The sequence below is a fragment of the Hyla sarda genome, unplaced genomic scaffold (assembly GCF_029499605.1).
Source record: "Hyla sarda isolate aHylSar1 unplaced genomic scaffold, aHylSar1.hap1 scaffold_1871, whole genome shotgun sequence".
Taxonomy (NCBI): Eukaryota; Metazoa; Chordata; class Amphibia; order Anura; family Hylidae; genus Hyla; species Hyla sarda.
Genome location: NW_026608523.1, coordinates 18,850 through 44,632, shown reverse-complemented (window position 1 = coordinate 44,632; position 25,783 = coordinate 18,850). Strand labels below are relative to the sequence as shown.

Genomic DNA, 25,783 nt, shown 5'->3' with positions numbered 1-25,783 from the left:
CACTATAGCATAGCCTAACCCTCTGTACTTTGGTCTATATTGATGCGGGACATAGACAGCCAGCTGATGACCAATCCATTAGTGCAATGGATGGCTGGAAGCATTTGTCTTTGCCTTTGCAATACCACAGAAGCAATGCATGGTCAATGTACAGCAATGACACACCTGTGTGAACAGCCAGGAGACCCCCCCATGTTATGTTACATAGTTACATAGTTAGTACGGTCGAAAAAAGACATATGTCCATGAAGTTCAACCAGGGAATTAAGGGGTAGGGGTGTGGCGCGATATTGGGGAAGGGATGAGATTTTATATTTCTTCATAAGCATTAATCTTATTTTGTCAATTAGGAACATTCAGCACCCACCCGCTATCAAGGCAGCTGCCTATCATGTCATGCCCTACCTGCACAGGTGTGCTGGCTACTCAAATGATCCAATTAAGGAGGCCATTTAGTCAGCAGCAGCAGAAGTCCTGTGCCTGGACGCTCCAACAGCGGCCAGACACAAGCAGAAGCAGCAGAAGCAGCAGCAGCACCACCTTTTGTTTTTTGGCTGCAGCAGCAGCAGCAGCAGCAGCAGCAAGGCCCACAGGGCTGGCTAGCTGGCTAGCCAGCAAGCAGGTAGCAATGAAAGTAGGAATCTTTCTTTTTAACCCTGTAAGGGGGTGGTGCACTGTACCCGAAGATACTGCCATATCGGGTCAATGCATAGGGCGACGGAAGCAAGCTTCGAAATCGGCCCCCGTTCTCAAAAATCCATTTAATATATGGTCCCCAGATAGGGGACGTATCAGATATTAAACTGATAAGAACAGATACTACACTTGATCTTAGCCAAAAGGCCGAGAAGCGATAACCGTGAAAGGGGCGGGCCCAACAAGGTCCCCTTCATGGGCACTATCACTGCTTGCTGTCAGGGAGGCTGCCAGACAATTTTCCATGCACACTCTGGGCTGGGGGGCAGTCAACCACCAGTACACACAGCAGAACCTAAACCCATACCATTATTGCTAAGCAGCAAGACAGGGGCCCATTGCACTCCCACGGGGCCTTTTTAAATGCAATCCATAACCCGGATTTGCCAGGAACCCTTCTTACTCCTCCTACTTGCATGTGACACTGGGCTTAGGATCTGCATAGGAAACACACACACAAGCACACACCTACCTTTGTTGCCTGCAGATGCCTCCTTGGCTGTCCCCAAACGGTATCAAACCAACACCCACGGGAAGCTGTAAGCATAGAGGACATGCCTGCACCCCATTGGACTTACCTGTGTGGGTTAAATCCGGGTTATTTGACAACCTATGGCGGTGATGGTTCTGCTCAGGCAGAGCAGTGCTGATGCTCCTCATAAAGCTGTCGCTGCTGTGAAGGTTCTAGGTGACATCACAATCCCTATGGTTACATACACAACAAAGCTGGGTTGTTGTTGTTTACACTCTGCAAGGCCTGTGGAAGTGAGTGACATCATAGCACTGTAGTTCTGAGGGTTCTAGATGGATGCAACAATCTCCTGTTGCTTCTATGAAGGCCATAATAGACGACATCACCAAACAGCTCCATAGTCACATACACAGCAAAGGAGAGATGTTGTTTACACCTAGTGATGTCAGTGGTATTGAGTGACATCACAGCACAGTGCTAAGGCTCCTGGGCCTGGACACAGCAGCGGCTGCAATATCTCAACGGAGAATACGTTTATATATATGTGTGTGTGTGCGCGTATATATATATATATATATATATATATATATATATATATATATATTTCTCCGCCGAAATCACTTTTAAACCCATTTCCACCTTTTTTTCCCTTCTCTTCCTCTTACTTTTTTTTCACGTTTTTTTACGTTTTTCTCCTTTTCGCCTCTTTTCTGGGCGTATTATTCTTCTTTTTCTTCTTTTTTTTCGTCTAATGCATACCCCATCAGTGCAGCAATGCTTATTCAATACCGCCAGCAGATGGAGACACTGGGGGATAATTTTCTAAGGATTTATACTGATTTTTCCTGTCTGAATTTGTCGCACAGAAAGTTGCAGGCCAAATATGTGTGACATTTCTGCGACTTTAGCTTCTAGAGCATTTTTACAACATTATACATAGGTGCTGAATACATAAAAAGCGACTGTTCAGCGACAGACAAGTCGCATCGGCTGAAAGTAGGCCAGAATGTCAGTCCATGTTGGAGCAGGTTTAGATACAGTCTAAAGCATAGATCTCAAAGTCTGTGCACAGAATTTAGCAAGGGCCTCGCACCTTCTGATGCATCAGGTAGGTGCACTATAGCATAGCCTAACCCTCTGTACTTTGGTCTATATTGATGCGGGACATAGACAGCCAGCTGATGACCAATCCATTAGTGCAATGGATGGCTGGAAGCATTTGTCTTTGCCTTTGCAATACCACAGAAGCAATGCATGGTCAATGTACAGCAATGACACACCTGTGTGAACAGCCAGGAGACCCCCCCATGTTATGTTACATAGTTACATAGTTAGTACGGTCGAAAAAAGACATATGTCCATCAAGTTCAACCAGGGAATTAAGGGGTAGGGGTGTGGCGCGATATTGGGGAAGGGATGAGATTTTATATTTCTTCATAAGCATTAATCTTATTTTGTCAATTAGGAACATTCAGCACCCACCCGCTATCAAGGCAGCTGCCTATCATGTCATGCCCTACCTGCACAGGTGTGCTGGCTACTCAAATGATCCAATTAAGGAGGCCATTTAGTCAGCAGCAGCAGAAGTCCTGTGCCTGGACGCTCCAACAGCGGCCAGACACAAGCAGAAGCAGCAGAAGCAGCAGCAGCACCACCTTTTGTTTTTTGGCTGCAGCAGCAGCAGCAGCAGCAGCAAGGCCCACAGGGCTGGCTAGCTGGCTAGCCAGCAAGCAGGTAGCAATGAAAGTAGGAATCTTTCTTTTTAACCCTGTAAGGGGGTGGTGCACTGTACCCGAAGATACTGCCATATCGGGTCAATGCATAGGGCGACGGAAGCAAGCTTCGAAATCGGCCCCCGTTCTCAAAAATCCATTTAATATATGGTCCCCAGATAGGGGACGTATCAGATATTAAACTGATAAGAACAGATACTACACTTGATCTTAGCCAAAAGGCCGAGAAGCGATAACCGTGAAAGGGGCGGGCCCAACAAGGTCCCCTTCATGGGCACTATCACTGCTTGCTGTCAGGGAGGCTGCCAGACAATTTTCCATGCACACTCTGGGCTGGGGGGCAGTCAACCACCAGTACACACAGCAGAACCTAAACCCATACCATTATTGCTAAGCAGCAAGACAGGGGCCCATTGCACTCCCACGGGGCCTTTTTAAATGCAATCCATAACCCGGATTTGCCAGGAACCCTTCTTACTCCTCCTACTTGCATGTGACACTGGGCTTAGGATCTGCATAGGAAACACACACACAAGCACACACCTACCTTTGTTGCCTGCAGATGCCTCCTTGGCTGTCCCCAAACGGTATCAAACCAACACCCACGGGAAGCTGTAAGCATAGAGGACATGCCTGCACCCCATTGGACTTACCTGTGTGGGTTAAATCCGGGTTATTTGACAACCTATGGCGGTGATGGTTCTGCTCAGGCAGAGCAGTGCTGATGCTCCTCATAAAGCTGTCGCTGCTGTGAAGGTTCTAGGTGACATCACAATCCCTATGGTTACATACACAACAAAGCTGGGTTGTTGTTGTTTACACTCTGCAAGGCCTGTGGAAGTGAGTGACATCATAGCACTGTAGTTCTGAGGGTTCTAGATGGATGCAACAATCTCCTGTTGCTTCTATGAAGGCCATAATAGACGACATCACCAAACAGCTCCATAGTCACATACACAGCAAAGGAGAGATGTTGTTTACACCTAGTGATGTCAGTGGTATTGAGTGACATCACAGCACAGTGCTAAGGCTCCTGGGCCTGGACACAGCAGCGGCTGCAATATCTCAACGGAGAATACGTTTATATATATGTGTGTGTGTGCGCGTGTATATATATATATATATATATATATATATATATATATATTTCTCCGCCGAAATCACTTTTAAACCCATTTCCACCTTTTTTTCCCTTCTCTTCCTCTTACTTTTTTTTCACGTTTTTTTACGTTTTTCTCCTTTTCGCCTCTTTTCTGGGCGTATTATTCTTCTTTTTCTTCTTTTTTTTCGTCTAATGCATACCCCATCAGTGCAGCAATGCTTATTCAATACCGCCAGCAGATGGAGACACTGGGGGATAATTTTCTAAGGATTTATACTGATTTTTCCTGTCTGAATTTGTCGCACAGAAAGTTGCAGGCCAAATATGTGTGACATTTCTGCGACTTTAGCTTCTAGAGCATTTTTACAACATTATACATAGGTGCTGAATACATAAAAAGCGACTGTTCAGCGACAGACAAGTCGCATCGGCTGAAAGTAGGCCAGAATGTCAGTCCATGTTGGAGCAGGTTTAGATACAGTCTAAAGCATAGATCTCAAAGTCTGTGCACAGAATTTAGCAAGGGCCTCGCACCTTCTGATGCATCAGGTAGGTGCACTATAGCATAGCCTAACCCTCTGTACTTTGGTCTATATTGATGCGGGACATAGACAGCCAGCTGATGACCAATCCATTAGTGCAATGGATGGCTGGAAGCATTTGTCTTTGCCTTTGCAATACCACAGAAGCAATGCATGGTCAATGTACAGCAATGACACACCTGTGTGAACAGCCAGGAGACCCCCCCATGTTATGTTACATAGTTACATAGTTAGTACGGTCGAAAAAAGACATATGTCCATCAAGTTCAACCAGGGAATTAAGGGGTAGGGGTGTGGCGCGATATTGGGGAAGGGATGAGATTTTATATTTCTTCATAAGCATTAATCTTATTTTGTCAATTAGGAACATTCAGCACCCACCCGCTATCAAGGCAGCTGCCTATCATGTCATGCCCTACCTGCACAGGTGTGCTGGCTACTCAAATGATCCAATTAAGGAGGCCATTTAGTCAGCAGCAGCAGAAGTCCTGTGCCTGGACGCTCCAACAGCGGCCAGACACAAGCAGAAGCAGCAGCAGCAGCACCACCTTTTGTTTTTTGGCTGCAGCAGCAGCAGCAGCAGCAGCAGCAAGGCCCACAGGGCTGGCTAGCTGGCTAGCCAGCAAGCAGGTAGCAATGAAAGTAGGAATCTTTCTTTTTAACCCTGTAAGGGGGTGGTGCACTGTACCCGAAGATACTGCCATATCGGGTCAATGCATAGGGCGACGGAAGCAAGCTTTGAAATCGGCCCCCGTTCTCAAAAATCCATTTAATATATGGTCCCCAGATAGGGGACGTATCAGATATTAAACTGATAAGAACAGATACTACACTTGATCTTAGCCAAAAGGCCGAGAAGCGATAACCGTGAAAGGGGCGGGCCCAACAAGGTCCCCTTCATGGGCACTATCACTGCTTGCTGTCAGGGAGGCTGCCAGACAATTTTCCATGCACACTCTGGGCTGGGGGGCAGTCAACCACCAGTACACACAGCAGAACCTAAACCCATACCATTATTGCTAAGCAGCAAGACAGGGGCCCATTGCACTCCCACGGGGCCTTTTTAAATGCAATCCATAACCCGGATTTGCCAGGAACCCTTCTTACTCCTCCTACTTGCATGTGACACTGGGCTTAGGATCTGCATAGGAAACACACACACAAGCACACACCTACCTTTGTTGCCTGCAGATGCCTCCTTGGCTGTCCCCAAACGGTATCAAACCAACACCCACGGGAAGCTGTAAGCATAGAGGACATGCCTGCACCCCATTGGACTTACCTGTGTGGGTTAAATCCGGGTTATTTGACAACCTATGGCGGTGATGGTTCTGCTCAGGCAGAGCAGTGCTGATGCTCCTCATAAAGCTGTCGCTGCTGTGAAGGTTCTAGGTGACATCACAATCCCTATGGTTACATACACAACAAAGCTGGGTTGTTGTTGTTTACACTCTGCAAGGCCTGTGGAAGTGAGTGACATCATAGCACTGTAGTTCTGAGGGTTCTAGATGGATGCAACAATCTCCTGTTGCTTCTATGAAGGCCATAATAGACGACATCACCAAACAGCTCCATAGTCACATACACAGCAAAGGAGAGATGTTGTTTACACCTAGTGATGTCAGTGGTATTGAGTGACATCACAGCACAGTGCTAAGGCTCCTGGGCCTGGACACAGCAGCGGCTGCAATATCTCAACGGAGAATACGTTTATATATATGTGTGTGTGTGCGCGTATATATATATATATATATATATATATATATATATATATATATATTCTCCGCCGAAATCACTTTTAAACCCATTTCCACCTTTTTTTCCCTTCTCTTCCTCTTACTTTTTTTTCACGTTTTTTTACGTTTTTCTCCTTTTCGCCTCTTTTCTGGGCGTATTATTCTTCTTTTTCTTCTTTTTTTTCGTCTAATGCATACCCCATCAGTGCAGCAATGCTTATTCAATACCGCCAGCAGATGGAGACACTGGGGGATAATTTTCTAAGGATTTATACTGATTTTTCCTGTCTGAATTTGTCGCACAGAAAGTTGCAGGCCAAATATGTGTGACATTTCTGCGACTTTAGCTTCTAGAGCATTTTTACAACATTATACATAGGTGCTGAATACATAAAAAGCGACTGTTCAGCGACAGACAAGTCGCATCGGCTGAAAGTAGGCCAGAATGTCAGTCCATGTTGGAGCAGGTTTAGATACAGTCTAAAGCATAGATCTCAAAGTCTGTGCACAGAATTTAGCAAGGGCCTCGCACCTTCTGATGCATCAGGTAGGTGCACTATAGCATAGCCTAACCCTCTGTACTTTGGTCTATATTGATGCGGGACATAGACAGCCAGCTGATGACCAATCCATTAGTGCAATGGATGGCTGGAAGCATTTGTCTTTGCCTTTGCAATACCACAGAAGCAATGCATGGTCAATGTACAGCAATGACACACCTGTGTGAACAGCCAGGAGACCCCCCCATGTTATGTTACATAGTTACATAGTTAGTACGGTCGAAAAAAGACATATGTCCATCAAGTTCAACCAGGGAATTAAGGGGTAGGGGTGTGGCGCGATATTGGGGAAGGGATGAGATTTTATATTTCTTCATAAGCATTAATCTTATTTTGTCAATTAGGAACATTCAGCACCCACCCGCTATCAAGGCAGCTGCCTATCATGTCATGCCCTACCTGCACAGGTGTGCTGGCTACTCAAATGATCCAATTAAGGAGGCCATTTAGTCAGCAGCAGCAGAAGTCCTGTGCCTGGACGCTCCAACAGCGGCCAGACACAAGCAGAAGCAGCAGAAGCAGCAGCAGCACCACCTTTTGTTTTTTGGCTGCAGCAGCAGCAGCAGCAGCAGCAGCAAGGCCCACAGGGCTGGCTAGCTGGCTAGCCAGCAAGCAGGTAGCAATGAAAGTAGGAATCTTTCTTTTTAACCCTGTAAGGGGGTGGTGCACTGTACCCGAAGATACTGCCATATCGGGTCAATGCATAGGGCGACGGAAGCAAGCTTCGAAATCGGCCCCCGTTCTCAAAAATCCATTTAATATATGGTCCCCAGATAGGGGACGTATCAGATATTAAACTGATAAGAACAGATACTACACTTGATCTTAGCCAAAAGGCCGAGAAGCGATAACCGTGAAAGGGGCGGGCCCAACAAGGTCCCCTTCATGGGCACTATCACTGCTTGCTGTCAGGGAGGCTGCCAGACAATTTTCCATGCACACTCTGGGCTGGGGGGCAGTCAACCACCAGTACACACAGCAGAACCTAAACCCATACCATTATTGCTAAGCAGCAAGACAGGGGCCCATTGCACTCCCACGGGGCCTTTTTAAATGCAATCCATAACCCGGATTTGCCAGGAACCCTTCTTACTCCTCCTACTTGCATGTGACACTGGGCTTAGGATCTGCATAGGAAACACACACACAAGCACACACCTACCTTTGTTGCCTGCAGATGCCTCCTTGGCTGTCCCCAAACGGTATCAAACCAACACCCACGGGAAGCTGTAAGCATAGAGGACATGCCTGCACCCCATTGGACTTACCTGTGTGGGTTAAATCCGGGTTATTTGACAACCTATGGCGGTGATGGTTCTGCTCAGGCAGAGCAGTGCTGATGCTCCTCATAAAGCTGTCGCTGCTGTGAAGGTTCTAGGTGACATCACAATCCCTATGGTTACATACACAACAAAGCTGGGTTGTTGTTGTTTACACTCTGCAAGGCCTGTGGAAGTGAGTGACATCATAGCACTGTAGTTCTGAGGGTTCTAGATGGATGCAACAATCTCCTGTTGCTTCTATGAAGGCCATAATAGACGACATCACCAAACAGCTCCATAGTCACATACACAGCAAAGGAGAGATGTTGTTTACACCTAGTGATGTCAGTGGTATTGAGTGACATCACAGCACAGTGCTAAGGCTCCTGGGCCTGGACACAGCAGCGGCTGCAATATCTCAACGGAGAATACGTTTATATATATGTGTGTGTGTGCGCGTATATATATATATATATATATATATATATATATATATATATATATATATATATTCTCAGCCGAAATCACTTTTAAACCCATTTCCACCTTTTTTTCCCTTCTCTTCCTCTTACTTTTTTTTCACGTTTTTTTACGTTTTTCTCCTTTTCGCCTCTTTTCTGGGCGTATTATTCTTCTTTTTCTTCTTTTTTTTCGTCTAATGCATACCCCATCAGTGCAGCAATGCTTATTCAATACCGCCAGCAGATGGAGACACTGGGGGATAATTTTCTAAGGATTTATACTGATTTTTCCTGTCTGAATTTGTCGCACAGAAAGTTGCAGGCCAAATATGTGTGACATTTCTGCGACTTTAGCTTCTAGAGCATTTTTACAACATTATACATAGGTGCTGAATACATAAAAAGCGACTGTTCAGCGACAGACAAGTCGCATCGGCTGAAAGTAGGCCAGAATGTCAGTCCATGTTGGAGCAGGTTTAGATACAGTCTAAAGCATAGATCTCAAAGTCTGTGCACAGAATTTAGCAAGGGCCTCGCACCTTCTGATGCATCAGGTAGGTGCACTATAGCATAGCCTAACCCTCTGTACTTTGGTCTATATTGATGCGGGACATAGACAGCCAGCTGATGACCAATCCATTAGTGCAATGGATGGCTGGAAGCATTTGTCTTTGCCTTTGCAATACCACAGAAGCAATGCATGGTCAATGTACAGCAATGACACACCTGTGTGAACAGCCAGGAGACCCCCCCATGTTATGTTACATAGTTACATAGTTAGTACGGTCGAAAAAAGACATATGTCCATCAAGTTCAACCAGGGAATTAAGGGGTAGGGGTGTGGCGCGATATTGGGGAAGGGATGAGATTTTATATTTCTTCATAAGCATTAATCTTATTTTGTCAATTAGGAACATTCAGCACCCACCCGCTATCAAGGCAGCTGCCTATCATGTCATGCCCTACCTGCACAGGTGTGCTGGCTACTCAAATGATCCAATTAAGGAGGCCATTTAGTCAGCAGCAGCAGAAGTCCTGTGCCTGGACGCTCCAACAGCGGCCAGACACAAGCAGAAGCAGCAGAAGCAGCAGCAGCACCACCTTTTGTTTTTTGGCTGCAGCAGCAGCAGCAGCAGCAGCAGCAGCAAGGCCCACAGGGCTGGCTAGCTGGCTAGCCAGCAAGCAGGTAGCAATGAAAGTAGGAATCTTTCTTTTTAACCCTGTAAGGGGGTGGTGCACTGTACCCGAAGATACTGCCATATCGGGTCAATGCATAGGGCGACGGAAGCAAGCTTCGAAATCGGCCCCCGTTCTCAAAAATCCATTTAATATATGGTCCCCAGATAGGGGACGTATCAGATATTAAACTGATAAGAACAGATACTACACTTGATCTTAGCCAAAAGGCCGAGAAGCGATAACCGTGAAAGGGGCGGGCCCAACAAGGTCCCCTTCATGGGCACTATCACTGCTTGCTGTCAGGGAGGCTGCCAGACAATTTTCCATGCACACTCTGGGCTGGGGGGCAGTCAACCACCAGTACACACAGCAGAACCTAAACCCATACCATTATTGCTAAGCAGCAAGACAGGGGCCCATTGCACTCCCACGGGGCCTTTTTAAATGCAATCCATAACCCGGATTTGCCAGAGACCCTTCTTACTCCTCCTACTTGCATGTGACACTGGGCTTAGGATCTGCATAGGAAACACACACACAAGCACACACCTACCTTTGTTGCCTGCAGATGCCTCCTTGGCTGTCCCCAAACGGTATCAAACCAACACCCACGGGAAGCTGTAAGCATAGAGGACATGCCTGCACCCCATTGGACTTACCTGTGTGGGTTAAATCCGGGTTATTTGACAACCTATGGCGGTGATGGTTCTGCTCAGGCAGAGCAGTGCTGATGCTCCTCATAAAGCTGTCGCTGCTGTGAAGGTTCTAGGTGACATCACAATCCCTATGGTTACATACACAACAAAGCTGGGTTGTTGTTGTTTACACTCTGCAAGGCCTGTGGAAGTGAGTGACATCATAGCACTGTAGTTCTGAGGGTTCTAGATGGATGCAACAATCTCCTGTTGCTTCTATGAAGGCCATAATAGACGACATCACCAAACAGCTCCATAGTCACATACACAGCAAAGGAGAGATGTTGTTTACACCTAGTGATGTCAGTGGTATTGAGTGACATCACAGCACAGTGCTAAGGCTCCTGGGCCTGGACACAGCAGCGGCTGCAATATCTCAACGGAGAATACGTTTATATATATGTGTGTGTGTGCGCGTATATATATATATATATATATATATATATATATATATATATATATTCTCCGCCGAAATCACTTTTAAACCCATTTCCACCTTTTTTTCCCTTCTCTTCTTCTTACTTTTTTTTCACGTTTTTTTACGTTTTTCTCCTTTTCGCCTCTTTTCTGGGCGTATTATTCTTCTTTTTCTTCTTTTTTTTCGTCTAATGCATACCCCATCAGTGCAGCAATGCTTATTCAATACCGCCAGCAGATGGAGACACTGGGGGATAATTTTCTAAGGATTTATACTGATTTTTCCTGTCTGAATTTGTCGCACAGAAAGTTGCAGGCCAAATATGTGTGACATTTCTGCGACTTTAGCTTCTAGAGCATTTTTACAACATTATACATAGGTGCTGAATACATAAAAAGCGACTGTTCAGCGACAGACAAGTCGCATCGGCTGAAAGTAGGCCAGAATGTCAGTCCATGTTGGAGCAGGTTTAGATACAGTCTAAAGCATAGATCTCAAAGTCTGTGCACAGAATTTAGCAAGGGCCTCGCACCTTCTGATGCATCAGGTAGGTGCACTATAGCATAGCCTAACCCTCTGTACTTTGGTCTATATTGATGCGGGACATAGACAGCCAGCTGATGACCAATCCATTAGTGCAATGGATGGCTGGAAGCATTTGTCTTTGCCTTTGCAATACCACAGAAGCAATGCATGGTCAATGTACAGCAATGACACACCTGTGTGAACAGCCAGGAGACCCCCCCATGTTATGTTACATAGTTACATAGTTAGTACGGTCGAAAAAAGACATATGTCCATCAAGTTCAACCAGGGAATTAAGGGGTAGGGGTGTGGCGCGATATTGGGGAAGGGATGAGATTTTATATTTCTTCATAAGCATTAATCTTATTTTGTCAATTAGGAACATTCAGCACCCACCCGCTATCAAGGCAGCTGCCTATCATGTCATGCCCTACCTGCACAGGTGTGCTGGCTACTCAAATGATCCAATTAAGGAGGCCATTTAGTCAGCAGCAGCAGAAGTCCTGTGCCTGGACGCTCCAACAGCGGCCAGACACAAGCAGAAGCAGCAGAAGCAGCAGCAGCACCACCTTTTGTTTTTTGGCTGCAGCAGCAGCAGCAGCAGCAGCAAGGCCCACAGGGCTGGCTAGCTGGCTAGCCAGCAAGCAGGTAGCAATGAAAGTAGGAATCTTTCTTTTTAACCCTGTAAGGGGGTGGTGCACTGTACCCGAAGATACTGCCATATCGGGTCAATGCATAGGGCGACGGAAGCAAGCTTCGAAATCGGCCCCCGTTCTCAAAAATCCATTTAATATATGGTCCCCAGATAGGGGACGTATCAGATATTAAACTGATAAGAACAGATACTACACTTGATCTTAGCCAAAAGGCCGAGAAGCGATAACCGTGAAAGGGGCGGGCCCAACAAGGTCCCCTTCATGGGCACTATCACTGCTTGCTGTCAGGGAGGCTGCCAGACAATTTTCCATGCACACTCTGGGCTGGGGGGCAGTCAACCACCAGTACACACAGCAGAACCTAAACCCATACCATTATTGCTAAGCAGCAAGACAGGGGCCCATTGCACTCCCACGGGGCCTTTTTAAATGCAATCCATAACCCGGATTTGCCAGGAACCCTTCTTACTCCTCCTACTTGCATGTGACACTGGGCTTAGGATCTGCATAGGAAACACACACACAAGCACACACCTACCTTTGTTGCCTGCAGATGCCTCCTTGGCTGTCCCCAAACGGTATCAAACCAACACCCACGGGAAGCTGTAAGCATAGAGGACATGCCTGCACCCCATTGGACTTACCTGTGTGGGTTAAATCCGGGTTATTTGACAACCTATGGCGGTGATGGTTCTGCTCAGGCAGAGCAGTGCTGATGCTCCTCATAAAGCTGTCGCTGCTGTGAAGGTTCTAGGTGACATCACAATCCCTATGGTTACATACACAACAAAGCTGGGTTGTTGTTGTTTACACTCTGCAAGGCCTGTGGAAGTGAGTGACATCATAGCACTGTAGTTCTGAGGGTTCTAGATGGATGCAACAATCTCCTGTTGCTTCTATGAAGGCCATAATAGACGACATCACCAAACAGCTCCATAGTCACATACACAGCAAAGGAGAGATGTTGTTTACACCTAGTGATGTCAGTGGTATTGAGTGACATCACAGCACAGTGCTAAGGCTCCTGGGCCTGGACACAGCAGCGGCTGCAATATCTCAACGGAGAATACGTTTATATATATGTGTGTGTGTGCGCGTATATATATATATATATATATATATATATATATATATATATATATATATATATATTCTCCGCCGAAATCACTTTTAAACCCATTTCCACCTTTTTTTCCCTTCTCTTCCTCTTACTTTTTTTTCACGTTTTTTTAAGTTTTTCTCCTTTTCGCCTCTTTTCTGGGCGTATTATTCTTCTTTTTCTTCTTTTTTTTCGTCTAATGCATACCCCATCAGTGCAGCAATGCTTATTCAATACCGCCAGCAGATGGAGACACTGGGGGATAATTTTCTAAGGATTTATACTGATTTTTCCTGTCTGAATTTGTCGCACAGAAAGTTGCAGGCCAAATATGTGTGACATTTCTGCGACTTTAGCTTCTAGAGCATTTTTACAACATTATACATAGGTGCTGAATACATAAAAAGCGACTGTTCAGCGACAGACAAGTCGCATCGGCTGAAAGTAGGCCAGAATGTCAGTCCATGTTGGAGCAGGTTTAGATACAGTCTAAAGCATAGATCTCAAAGTCTGTGCACAGAATTTAGCAAGGGCCTCGCACCTTCTGATGCATCAGGTAGGTGCACTATAGCATAGCCTAACCCTCTGTACTTTGGTCTATATTGATGCGGGACATAGACAGCCAGCTGATGACCAATCCATTAGTGCAATGGATGGCTGGAAGCATTTGTCTTTGCCTTTGCAATACCACAGAAGCAATGCATGGTCAATGTACAGCAATGACACACCTGTGTGAACAGCCAGGAGACCCCCCCATGTTATGTTACATAGTTACATAGTTAGTACGGTCGAAAAAAGACATATGTCCATCAAGTTCAACCAGGGAATTAAGGGGTAGGGGTGTGGCGCGATATTGGGGAAGGGATGAGATTTTATATTTCTTCATAAGCATTAATCTTATTTTGTCAATTAGGAACATTCAGCACCCACCCGCTATCAAGGCAGCTGCCTATCATGTCATGCCCTACCTGCACAGGTGTGCTGGCTACTCAAATGATCCAATTAAGGAGGCCATTTAGTCAGCAGCAGCAGAAGTCCTGTGCCTGGACGCTCCAACAGCGGCCAGACACAAGCAGAAGCAGCAGAAGCAGCAGCAGCACCACCTTTTGTTTTTTGGCTGCAGCAGCAGCAGCAGCAGCAGCAAGGCCCACAGGGCTGGCTAGCTGGCTAGCCAGCAAGCAGGTAGCAATGAAAGTAGGAATCTTTCTTTTTAACCCTGTAAGGGGGTGGTGCACTGTACCCGAAGATACTGCCATATCGGGTCAATGCATAGGGCGACGGAAGCAAGCTTCGAAATCGGCCCCCGTTCTCAAAAATCCATTTAATATATGGTCCCCAGATAGGGGACGTATCAGATATTAAACTGATAAGAACAGATTTTTTTTTTTTTTTTTTTATCTAAAGCCGAGGAACGTGCTTTCGATTCACCCAAAGTGCAAGAAAAAGTGCAAACGTGTTACACTAAAAAAACGTGCACAAAGGATGCGGTCTATCGCAAGCCCTTCTCCGATAGGAGAGAGGCCCCCCAACAAACCTTACCCTTCGCCTCCGGACCAAAAGGTACCTGCGAGGTTCCAGGTTCGATGTCCCTTTTCGCCGAAGCTACTAGGGGACCACAAATGCTCCCGGCATCCCCCTTGGCGCTAGCCAAGGTATCTGCCCGCAGAGCCGATTACGGTAGGTACCCTGCCAAAGCAGGAGTACCCGGGGTTTTTGCAGGGAGGTGCGGAACCTAATGGCCACACACACCTCCCCTAGACCGCCAGGAGGGACACCCAGAAGGGCTACCGCATCCTGACAAATCCTGTGAACACACAACACGCAAAAAGTGACACAGTGAGACAAAAAAGAAATAAATAAGTGAATGTGTGCAGATATACTGCCCGGACATCCGGCCGGATCTATAAAAATTTCTCTGATCCTAGCCAGAAGGCCGGGAATCAAGAGGTGAGTGCCACAAGGTGAAGAGATTATGGTGCCCGTGCTTCAACCCAGTGAGTCTATTCTCCCAGTGAGTTTCGGCACCTCGGGGTCACCACTCCCCGAGGCACAAAAGTACCTCGGCTCTAGACCCTCTCAGCCTCATGGCGAGACCCGGAGGGAACAGGTCACATCGGGGCAGCCGTCGAGCTGATTCCTCAGAACCAGCCCCGGAAAGCCCTGGTACACCTGCATCCTCCATGCAGCACCCATCCCCACCAGCATGAAAACTGATAAGAACAGATACTACACTTGATCTTAGCCAAAAGGCCGAGAAGCGATAACCGTGAAAGGGGCGGGCCCAACAAGGTCCCCTTCATGGGCACTATCACTGCTTGCTGTCAGGGAGGCTGCCAGACAATTTTCCATGCACACTCTGGGCTGGGGGGCAGTCAACCACCAGTACACACAGCAGAACCTAAACCCATACCATTATTGCTAAGCAGCAAGACAGGGGCCCATTGCACTCCCACGGGGCCTTTTTAAATGCAATCCATAACCCGGATTTGCCAGGAACCCTTCTTACTCCTCCTACTTGCATGTGACACTGGGCTTAGGATCTGCATAGGAAACACACACACAAGCACACACCTACCTTTGTTGCCTGCAGATGCCTCCTTGGCTGTCCCCAAACGGTATCAAACCAACACCCACGGGAAGCTGTAAGCATAGAGGACATGCCTGCACCCCATTGGACTTACCTGTGTGGGTTAAATCCGGGTTATTTGACAACCTATGGCGGTGATGGTTCTGCTCAGGCAGAGCAGTGCTGATGCTCCTCATAAAGCTGTCGCTGCTGTGAAGGTTCTAGGTGACATCACAATCCCTATGGTTACATACACAACAAAGCTGGGTTGTTGTTGTTTACACTCTGCAAGGCCTGTGGAAGTGAGTGACATCATAGCACTGTAGTTCTGAGGGTTCTAGATGGATGCAACAATCTCCTGTTGCTTCTATGAAGGCCATAATAGACGACATCACCAAACAGCTCCATAGTCACATACACAGCAAAGGAGAGATGTTGTTTACACCTAGTGATGTCAGTGGTATTGAGTGACATCACAGCACAGTGCTAAGGCTCCTGGGCCTGGACACAGCAGCGGCTGCAATATCTCAACGGAGAATACGTTTATATATATGTGTGTGTGTGCGCGTATATATATATATATATATATATATATATATATATATATATATATATATTTCTCCGCCGAAATCACTTTTAAACCCATTTCCACCTTTTTTTCCCTTCTCTTCCTCTTACTTTTTTTTCACGTTTTTTTACGTTTTTCTCCTTTTCGCCTCTTTTCTGGGCGTATTATTCTTCTTTTTCTTCTTTTTTTTCGTCTAATGCATACCCCATCAGTGCAGCAATGCTTATTCAATACCGCCAGCAGATGGAGACACTGGGGGATAATTTTCTAAGGATTTATACTGATTTTTCCTGTCTGAATTTGTCGCACAGAAAGTTGCAGGCCAAATATGTGTGACATTTCTGCGACTTTAGCTTCTAGAGCATTTTTACAACATTATACATAGGTGCTGAATACATAAAAAGCGACTGTTCAGCGACAGACAAGTCGCATCGGCTGAAAGTAGGCCAGAATGTCAGTCCATGTTGGAGCAGGTTTAGATACAGTCTAAAGCATAGATCTCAAAGTCTGTGCACAGAATTTAGCAAGGGCCTCGCACCTTCTGATGCATCAGGTAGGTGCACTATAGCATAGCCTAACCCTCTGTACTTTGGTCTATATTGATGCGGGACATAGACAGCCAGCTGATGACCAATCCATTAGTGCAATGGATGGCTGGAAGCATTTGTCTTTGCCTTTGCAATACCACAGAAGCAATGCATGGTCAATGTACAGCAATGACACACCTGTGTGAACAGCCAGGAGACCCCCCCATGTTATGTTACATAGTTACATAGTTAGTACGGTCGAAAAAAGACATATGTCCATCAAGTTCAACCAGGGAATTAAGGGGTAGGGGTGTGGCGCGATATTGGGGAAGGGATGAGATTTTATATTTCTTCATAAGCATTAATCTTATTTTGTCAATTAGGAACATTCAGCACCCACCCGCTATCAAGGCAGCTGCCTATCATGTCATGCCCTACCTGCACAGGTGTGCTGGCTACTCAAATGATCCAATTAAGGAGGCCATTTAGTCAGCAGCAGCAGAAGTCCTGTGCCTGGACGCTCCAACAGCGGCCAGACACAAGCAGAAGCAGCAGAAGCAGCAGCAGCACCACCTTTTGTTTTTTGGCTGCAGCAGCAGCAGCAGCAGCACCAAGGCCCACAGGGCTGGCTAGCTGGCTAGCCAGCAAGCAGGTAGCAATGAAAGTAGGAATCTTTCTTTTTAACCCTGTAAGGGGGTGGTGCACTGTACCCGAAGATACTGCCATATCGGGTCAATGCATAGGGCGACGGAAGCAAGCTTCGAAATCGGCCCCCGTTCTCAAAAATCCATTTAATATATGGTCCCCAGATAGGGGACGTATCAGATATTAAACTGATAAGAACAGATACTACACTTGATCTTAGCCAAAAGGCCGAGAAGCGATAACCGTGAAAGGGGCGGGCCCAACAAGGTCCCCTTCATGGGCACTATCACTGCTTGCTGTCAGGGAGGCTGCCAGACAATTTTCCATGCACACTCTGGGCTGGGGGGCAGTCAACCACCAGTACACACAGCAGAACCTAAACCCATACCATTATTGCTAAGCAGCAAGACAGGGGCCCATTGCACTCCCACGGGGCCTTTTTAAATGCAATCCATAACCCGGATTTGCCAGGAACCCTTCTTACTCCTCCTACTTGCATGTGACACTGGGCTTAGGATCTGCATAGGAAACACACACACAAGCACACACCTACCTTTGTTGCCTGCAGATGCCTCCTTGGCTGTCCCCAAACGGTATCAAACCAACACCCACGGGAAGCTGTAAGCATAGAGGACATGCCTGCACCCCATTGGACTTACCTGTGTGGGTTAAATCCGGGTTATTTGACAACCTATGGCGGTGATGGTTCTGCTCAGGCAGAGCAGTGCTGATGCTCCTCATAAAGCTGTCGCTGCTGTGAAGGTTCTAGGTGACATCACAATCCCTATGGTTACATACACAACAAAGCTGGGTTGTTGTTGTTTACACTCTGCAAGGCCTGTGGAAGTGAGTGACATCATAGCACTGTAGTTCTGAGGGTTCTAGATGGATGCAACAATCTCCTGTTGCTTCTATGAAGGCCATAATAGACGACATCACCAAACAGCTCCATAGTCACATACACAGCAAAGGAGAGATGTTGTTTACACCTAGTGATGTCAGTGGTATTGAGTGACATCACAGCACAGTGCTAAGGCTCCTGGGCCTGGACACAGCAGCGGCTGCAATATCTCAACGGAGAATACGTTTATATATATGTGTGTGTGTGCGCGTATATATATATATATATATATATATATATATATATATATATATATATTTCTCCGCCGAAATCACTTTTAAACCCATTTCCACCTTTTTTTCCCTTCTCTTCCTCTTACTTTTTTTTCACGTTTTTTTACGTTTTTCTCCTTTTCGCCTCTTTTCTGGGCGTATTATTCTTCTTTTTCTTCTTTTTTTTCGTCTAATGCATACCCCATCAGTGCAGCAATGCTTATTCAATACCGCCAGCAGATGGAGACACTGGGGGATAATTTTCTAAGGATTTATACTGATTTTTCCTGTCTGAATTTGTCGCACAGAAAGTTGCAGGCCAAATATGTGTGACATTTCTGCGACTTTAGCTTCTAGAGCATTTTTACAACATTATACATAGGTGCTGAATACATAAAAAGCGACTGTTCAGCGACAGACAAGTCGCATCGGCTGAAAGTAGGCCAGAATGTCAGTCCATGTTGGAGCAGGTTTAGATACAGTCTAAAGCATAGATCTCAAAGTCTGTGCACAGAATTTAGCAAGGGCCTCGCACCTTCTGATGCATCAGGTAGGTGCACTATAGCATAGCCTAACCCTCTGTACTTTGGTCTATATTGATGCGGGACATAGACAGCCAGCTGATGACCAATCCATTAGTGCAATGGATGGCTGGAAGCATTTGTCTTTGCCTTTGCAATACCACAGAAGCAATGCATGGTCAATGTACAGCAATGACACACCTGTGTGAACAGCCAGGAGACCCCCCCATGTTATGTTACATAGTTACATAGTTAGTACGGTCGAAAAAAGACATATGTCCATCAAGTTCAACCAGGGAATTAAGGGGTAGGGGTGTGGCGCGATATTGGGGAAGGGATGAGATTTTATATTTCTTCATAAGCATTAATCTTATTTTGTCAATTAGGAACATTCAGCACCCACCCGCTATCAAGGCAGCTGCCTATCATGTCATGCCCTACCTGCACAGGTGTGCTGGCTACTCAAATGATCCAATTAAGGAGGCCATTTAGTCAGCAGCAGCAGAAGTCCTGTGCCTGGACGCTCCAACAGCGGCCAGACACAAGCAGAAGCAGCAGAAGCAGCAGCAGCACCACCTTTTGTTTTTTGGCTGCAGCAGCAGCAGCAGCAGCAGCAAGGCCCACAGGGCTGGCTAGCTGGCTAGCCAGCAAGCAGGTAGCAATGAAAGTAGGAATCTTTCTTTTTAACCCTGTAAGGGGGTGGTGCACTGTACCCGAAGATACTGCCATATCGGGTCAATGCATAGGGCGACGGAAGCAAGCTTCGAAATCGGCCCCCGTTCTCAAAAATCCATTTAATATATGGTCCCCAGATAGGGGACGTATCAGATATTAAACTGATAAGAACAGATACTACACTTGATCTTAGCCAAAAGGCCGAGAAGCGATAACCGTGAAAGGGGCGGGCCCAACAAGGTCCCCTTCATGGGCACTATCACTGCTTGCTGTCAGGGAGGCTGCCAGACAATTTTCCATGCACACTCTGGGCTGGGGGGCAGTCAACCACCAGTACACACAGCAGAACCTAAACCCATACCATTATTGCTAAGCAGCAAGACAGGGGCCCATTGCACTCCCACGGGGCCTTTTTAAATGCAATCCATAACCCGGATTTGCCAGGAACCCTTCTTACTCCTCCTACTTGCATGTGACACTGGGCTTAGGATCTGCATAGGAAACACACACACAAGCACACACCTACCTTTGTTGCCTGCAGATGCCTCCTTGGCTGTCCCCAAACGGTATCAAACCAACACCCACGGGAAGCTGTAAGCATAGAGGACATGCCTGCACCCCATTGGACTTACCTGTGTGGGTTAAATCCGGGTTATTTGACAACCTATGGCGGTGATGGTTCTGCTCAGGCAGAGCAGTGCTGATGCTCCTCATAAAGCTGTCGCTGCTGTGAAGGTTCTAGGTGACATCACAATCCCTATGGTTACATACACAACAAAGCTGGGTTGTTGTTGTTTACACTCTGCAAGGCCTGTGGAAGTGAGTGACATCATAGCACTGTAGTTCTGAGGGTTCTAGATGGATGCAACAATCTCCTGTTGCTTCTATGAAGGCCATAATAGACGACATCACCAAACAGCTCCATAGTCACATACACAGCAAAGGAGAGATGTTGTTTACACCTAGTGATGTCAGTGGTATTGAGTGACATCACAGCACAGTGCTAAGGCTCCTGGGCCTGGACACAGCAGCGGCTGCAATATCTCAACGGAGAATACGTTTATATATATGTGTGTGTGTGCGCGTATATATATATATATATATATATATATATATATATATATATATATATATATATATTTCTCCGCCGAAATCACTTTTAAACCCATTTCCACCTTTTTTTCCCTTCTCTTCCTCTTACTTTTTTTTCACGTTTTTTTACGTTTTTCTCCTTTTCGCCTCTTTTCTGGGCGTATTATTCTTCTTTTTCTTCTTTTTTTTCGTCTAATGCATACCCCATCAGTGCAGCAATGCTTATTCAATACCGCCAGCAGATGGAGACACTGGGGGATAATTTTCTAAGGATTTATACTGATTTTTCCTGTCTGAATTTGTCGCACAGAAAGTTGCAGGCCAAATATGTGTGACATTTCTGCGACTTTAGCTTCTAGAGCATTTTTACAACATTATACATAGGTGCTGAATACATAAAAAGCGACTGTTCAGCGACAGACAAGTCGCATCGGCTGAAAGTAGGCCAGAATGTCAGTCCATGTTGGAGCAGGTTTAGATACAGTCTAAAGCATAGATCTCAAAGTCTGTGCACAGAATTTAGCAAGGGCCTCGCACCTTCTGATGCATCAGGTAGGTGCACTATAGCATAGCCTAACCCTCTGTACTTTGGTCTATATTGATGCGGGACATAGACAGCCAGCTGATGACCAATCCATTAGTGCAATGGATGGCTGGAAGCATTTGTCTTTGCCTTTGCAATACCACAGAAGCAATGCATGGTCAATGTACAGCAATGACACACCTGTGTGAACAGCCAGGAGACCCCCCCATGTTATGTTACATAGTTACATAGTTAGTACGGTCGAAAAAAGACATATGTCCATCAAGTTCAACCAGGGAATTAAGGGGTAGGGGTGTGGCGCGATATTGGGGAAGGGATGAGATTTTATATTTCTTCATAAGCATTAATCTTATTTTGTCAATTAGGAACATTCAGCACCCACCCGCTATCAAGGCAGCTGCCTATCATGTCATGCCCTACCTGCACAGGTGTGCTGGCTACTCAAATGATCCAATTAAGGAGGCCATTTAGTCAGCAGCAGCAGAAGTCCTGTGCCTGGACGCTCCAACAGCGGCCAGACACAAGCAGAAGCAGCAGAAGCAGCAGCAGCACCACCTTTTGTTTTTTGGCTGCAGCAGCAGCAGCAGCAGCAGCAGCAAGGCCCACAGGGCTGGCTAGCTGGCTAGCCAGCAAGCAGGTAGCAATGAAAGTAGGAATCTTTCTTTTTAACCCTGTAAGGGGGTGGTGCACTGTACCCGAAGATACTGCCATATCGGGTCAATGCATAGGGCGACGGAAGCAAGCTTCGAAATCGGCCCCCGTTCTCAAAAATCCATTTAATATATGGTCCCCAGATAGGGGACGTATCAGATATTAAACTGATAAGAACAGATACTACACTTGATCTTAGCCAAAAGGCCGAGAAGCGATAACCGTGAAAGGGGCGGGCCCAACAAGGTCCCCTTCATGGGCACTATCACTGCTTGCTGTCAGGGAGGCTGCCAGACAATTTTCCATGCACACTCTGGGCTGGGGGGCAGTCAACCACCAGTACACACAGCAGAACCTAAACCCATACCATTATTGCTAAGCAGCAAGACAGGGGCCCATTGCACTCCCACGGGGCCTTTTTAAATGCAATCCATAACCCGGATTTGCCAGGAACCCTTCTTACTCCTCCTACTTGCATGTGACACTGGGCTTAGGATCTGCATAGGAAACACACACACAAGCACACACCTACCTTTGTTGCCTGCAGATGCCTCCTTGGCTGTCCCCAAACGGTATCAAACCAACACCCACGGGAAGCTGTAAGCATAGAGGACATGCCTGCACCCCATTGGACTTACCTGTGTGGGTTAAATCCGGGTTATTTGACAACCTATGGCGGTGATGGTTCTGCTCAGGCAGAGCAGTGCTGATGCTCCTCATAAAGCTGTCGCTGCTGTGAAGGTTCTAGGTGACATCACAATCCCTATGGTTACATACACAACAAAGCTGGGTTGTTGTTGTTTACACTCTGCAAGGCCTGTGGAAGTGAGTGACATCATAGCACTGTAGTTCTGAGGGTTCTAGATGGATGCAACAATCTCCTGTTGCTTCTATGAAGGCCATAATAGACGACATCACCAAACAGCTCCATAGTCACATACACAGCAAAGGAGAGATGTTGTTTACACCTAGTGATGTCAGTGGTATTGAGTGACATCACAGCACAGTGCTAAGGCTCCTGGGCCTGGACACAGCAGCGGCTGCAATATCTCAACGGAGAATACGTTTATATATATGTGTGTGTGTGCGCGTATATATATATATATATATATATATATATATATATATATATATATATATATATATATATTTCTCCGCCGAAATCACTTTTAAACCCATTTCCACCTTTTTTTCCCTTCTCTTCCTCTTACTTTTTTTTCACGTTTTTTTACGTTTTTCTCCTTTTCGCCTCTTTTCTGGGCGTATTATTCTTCTTTTTCTTCTTTTTTTTCGTCTAATGCATACCCCATCAGTGCAGCAATGCTTATTCAATACCGCCAGCAGATGGAGACACTGGGGGATAATTTTCTAAGGATTTATACTGATTTTTCCTGTCTGAATTTGTCGCACAGAAAGTTGCAGGCCAAATATGTGTGACATTTCTGCGACTTTAGCTTCTAGAGCATTTTTACAACATTATACATAGGTGCTGAATACATAAAAAGCGACTGTTCAGCGACAGACAAGTCGCATCGGCTGAAAGTAGGCCAGAATGTCAGTCCATGTTGGAGCAGGTTTAGATACAGTCTAAAGCATAGATCTCAAAGTCTGTGCACAGAATTTAGCAAGGGCCTCGCACCTTCTGATGCATCAGGTAGGTGCACTATAGCATAGCCTAACCCTCTGTACTTTGGTCTATATTGATGCGGGACATAGACAGCCAGCTGATGACCAATCCATTAGTGCAATGGATGGCTGGAAGCATTTGTCTTTGCCTTTGCAATACCACAGAAGCAATGCATGGTCAATGTACAGCAATGACACACCTGTGTGAACAGCCAGGAGACCCCCCCATGTTATGTTACATAGTTACATAGTTAGTACGGTCGAAAAAAGACATATGTCCATCAAGTTCAACCAGGGAATTAAGGGGTAGGGGTGTGGCGCGATATTGGGGAAGGGATGAGATTTTATATTTCTTCATAAGCATTAATCTTATTTTGTCAATTAGGAACATTCAGCACCCACCCGCTATCAAGGCAGCTGCCTATCATGTCATGCCCTACCTGCACAGGTGTGCTGGCTACTCAAATGATCCAATTAAGGAGGCCATTTAGTCAGCAGCAGCAGAAGTCCTGTGCCTGGACGCTCCAACAGCGGCCAGACACAAGCAGAAGCAGCAGAAGCAGCAGCAGCACCACCTTTTGTTTTTTGGCTGCAGCAGCAGCAGCAGCAGCAGCAAGGCCCACAGGGCTGGCTAGCTGGCTAGCCAGCAAGCAGGTAGCAATGAAAGTAGGAATCTTTCTTTTTAACCCTGTAAGGGGGTGGTGCACTGTACCCGAAGATACTGCCATATCGGGTCAATGCATAGGGCGACGGAAGCAAGCTTCAAAATCGGCCCCCGTTCTCAAAAATCCATTTAATATATGGTCCCCAGATAGGGGACGTATCAGATATTAAACTGATAAGAACAGATTTTTTTTTTTTTTTTTATCTAAAGCCGAGGAACGTGCTTTCGATTCACCCAAAGTGCAAGAAAAAGTGCAAACGTGTTACACTAAAAAAAAACGTGCACAAAGGATGCGGTCTATCGCAAGCCCTTCTCCGATAGGAGAGAGGCCCCCCAACAAACCTTACCCTTCGCCTCCGGACCAAAAGGTACCTGCGAGGTTCCAGGTTCGATGTCCCTTTTCGCCGAAGCTACTAGGGGACCACAAATGCTCCCGGCATCCCCCTTGGCGTTAGCCAAGGTATCTGCCCGCAGAGCCGATTACGGTAGGTACCCTGCCAAAGCAGGAGTACCCGGGGTGTTTGCAGGGAGGTGCGGAACCTAATGGCCACACACACCTCCCCTAGACCGCCAGGAGGGACACCCAGAAGGGCTACCGCATCCTGACAAATCCTGTGAACACACAACACGCAAAAAGTGACACAGTGAGACAAAAAAGAAATAAATAAGTGAATGTGTGCAGATATACTGCCCGGACATCCGGCCGGATCTATAAAAATTTCTCTGATCCTAGCCAGAAGGCCGGGAATCAAGAGGTGAGTGCCACAAGGTGAAGAGATTATGGTGCCAGTGCTTCAACCCAGTGAGTCTATTCTCCCAGTGAGTTTCGGCACCTCGGGGTCACCACTCCCCGAGGCACAAAAGTACCTCGGCTCTAGACCCTCTCAGCCTCATGGCGAGACCCGGAGGGAACAGGTCACATCGGGGCAGCCATCGAGCTGATTCCTCAGAACCAGCCCCGGAAAGCCCTGGTACACCTGCATCCTCCATGCAGCACCCATCCCCACCAGCATGAAAACTGATAAGAACAGATACTACACTTGATCTTAGCCAAAAGGCCGAGAAGCGATAACCGTGAAAGGGGCGGGCCCAACAAGGTCCCCTTCATGGGCACTATCACTGCTTGCTGTCAGGGAGGCTGCCAGACAATTTTCCATGCACACTCTGGGCTGGGGGGCAGTCAACCACCAGTACACACAGCAGAACCTAAACCCATACCATTATTGCTAAGCAGCAAGACAGGGGCCCATTGCACTCCCACGGGGCCTTTTTAAATGCAATCCATAACCCGGATTTGCCAGGAACCCTTCTTACTCCTCCTACTTGCATGTGACACTGGGCTTAGGATCTGCATAGGAAACACACACACAAGCACACACCTACCTTTGTTGCCTGCAGATGCCTCCTTGGCTGTCCCCAAACGGTATCAAACCAACACCCACGGGAAGCTGTAAG

At 46.5% G+C, this 25,783-nt stretch overlaps 11 non-coding genes and 2 pseudogenes across 11 annotated transcripts; all 13 read right to left on the bottom strand.

Moving 5' to 3' along the window:
- Positions 1 to 664: 664 nt before the first annotated feature.
- Positions 665 to 855, bottom strand: LOC130315379 (U2 spliceosomal RNA). Its single transcript, XR_008862914.1, has one exon. It is a non-coding gene; the product is annotated as a U2 spliceosomal RNA (small nuclear RNA).
- A 2,089-nt stretch (positions 856 to 2,944) lies between these two features.
- Positions 2,945 to 3,135, bottom strand: LOC130315377 (U2 spliceosomal RNA). The gene has a single exon (XR_008862912.1). It is a non-coding gene; the product is annotated as a U2 spliceosomal RNA (small nuclear RNA).
- A 2,082-nt stretch (positions 3,136 to 5,217) lies between these two features.
- Positions 5,218 to 5,408, bottom strand: LOC130315391 (U2 spliceosomal RNA). Its single transcript, XR_008862925.1, has one exon. It is a non-coding gene; the product is annotated as a U2 spliceosomal RNA (small nuclear RNA).
- A 2,091-nt stretch (positions 5,409 to 7,499) lies between these two features.
- Positions 7,500 to 7,690, bottom strand: LOC130315375 (U2 spliceosomal RNA). Its single transcript, XR_008862911.1, has one exon. It is a non-coding gene; the product is annotated as a U2 spliceosomal RNA (small nuclear RNA).
- A 2,102-nt stretch (positions 7,691 to 9,792) lies between these two features.
- On the bottom strand, positions 9,793 to 9,983 carry LOC130315374 (U2 spliceosomal RNA). Its single transcript, XR_008862910.1, has one exon. It is a non-coding gene; the product is annotated as a U2 spliceosomal RNA (small nuclear RNA).
- Positions 9,984 to 12,071: 2,088 nt separating this feature from the next.
- LOC130315373 (U2 spliceosomal RNA) lies at positions 12,072 to 12,262 on the bottom strand. Its single transcript, XR_008862909.1, has one exon. It is a non-coding gene; the product is annotated as a U2 spliceosomal RNA (small nuclear RNA).
- Positions 12,263 to 14,360: 2,098 nt separating this feature from the next.
- On the bottom strand, positions 14,361 to 14,545 carry LOC130315393 (U2 spliceosomal RNA). The gene has a single exon (XR_008862927.1). It is a non-coding gene; the product is annotated as a U2 spliceosomal RNA (small nuclear RNA).
- Positions 14,546 to 15,238: 693 nt separating this feature from the next.
- On the bottom strand, positions 15,239 to 15,398 carry LOC130315395 (U2 spliceosomal RNA; annotated as a pseudogene).
- Positions 15,399 to 17,491: 2,093 nt separating this feature from the next.
- Positions 17,492 to 17,682, bottom strand: LOC130315372 (U2 spliceosomal RNA). Its single transcript, XR_008862908.1, has one exon. It is a non-coding gene; the product is annotated as a U2 spliceosomal RNA (small nuclear RNA).
- A 2,091-nt stretch (positions 17,683 to 19,773) lies between these two features.
- Positions 19,774 to 19,964, bottom strand: LOC130315371 (U2 spliceosomal RNA). Its single transcript, XR_008862907.1, has one exon. It is a non-coding gene; the product is annotated as a U2 spliceosomal RNA (small nuclear RNA).
- A 2,102-nt stretch (positions 19,965 to 22,066) lies between these two features.
- On the bottom strand, positions 22,067 to 22,257 carry LOC130315370 (U2 spliceosomal RNA). Its single transcript, XR_008862906.1, has one exon. It is a non-coding gene; the product is annotated as a U2 spliceosomal RNA (small nuclear RNA).
- Positions 22,258 to 24,360: 2,103 nt separating this feature from the next.
- On the bottom strand, positions 24,361 to 24,543 carry LOC130315392 (U2 spliceosomal RNA). Its single transcript, XR_008862926.1, has one exon. It is a non-coding gene; the product is annotated as a U2 spliceosomal RNA (small nuclear RNA).
- Positions 24,544 to 25,238: 695 nt separating this feature from the next.
- Positions 25,239 to 25,398, bottom strand: LOC130315394 (U2 spliceosomal RNA; annotated as a pseudogene).
- Positions 25,399 to 25,783: the final 385 nt, after the last annotated feature.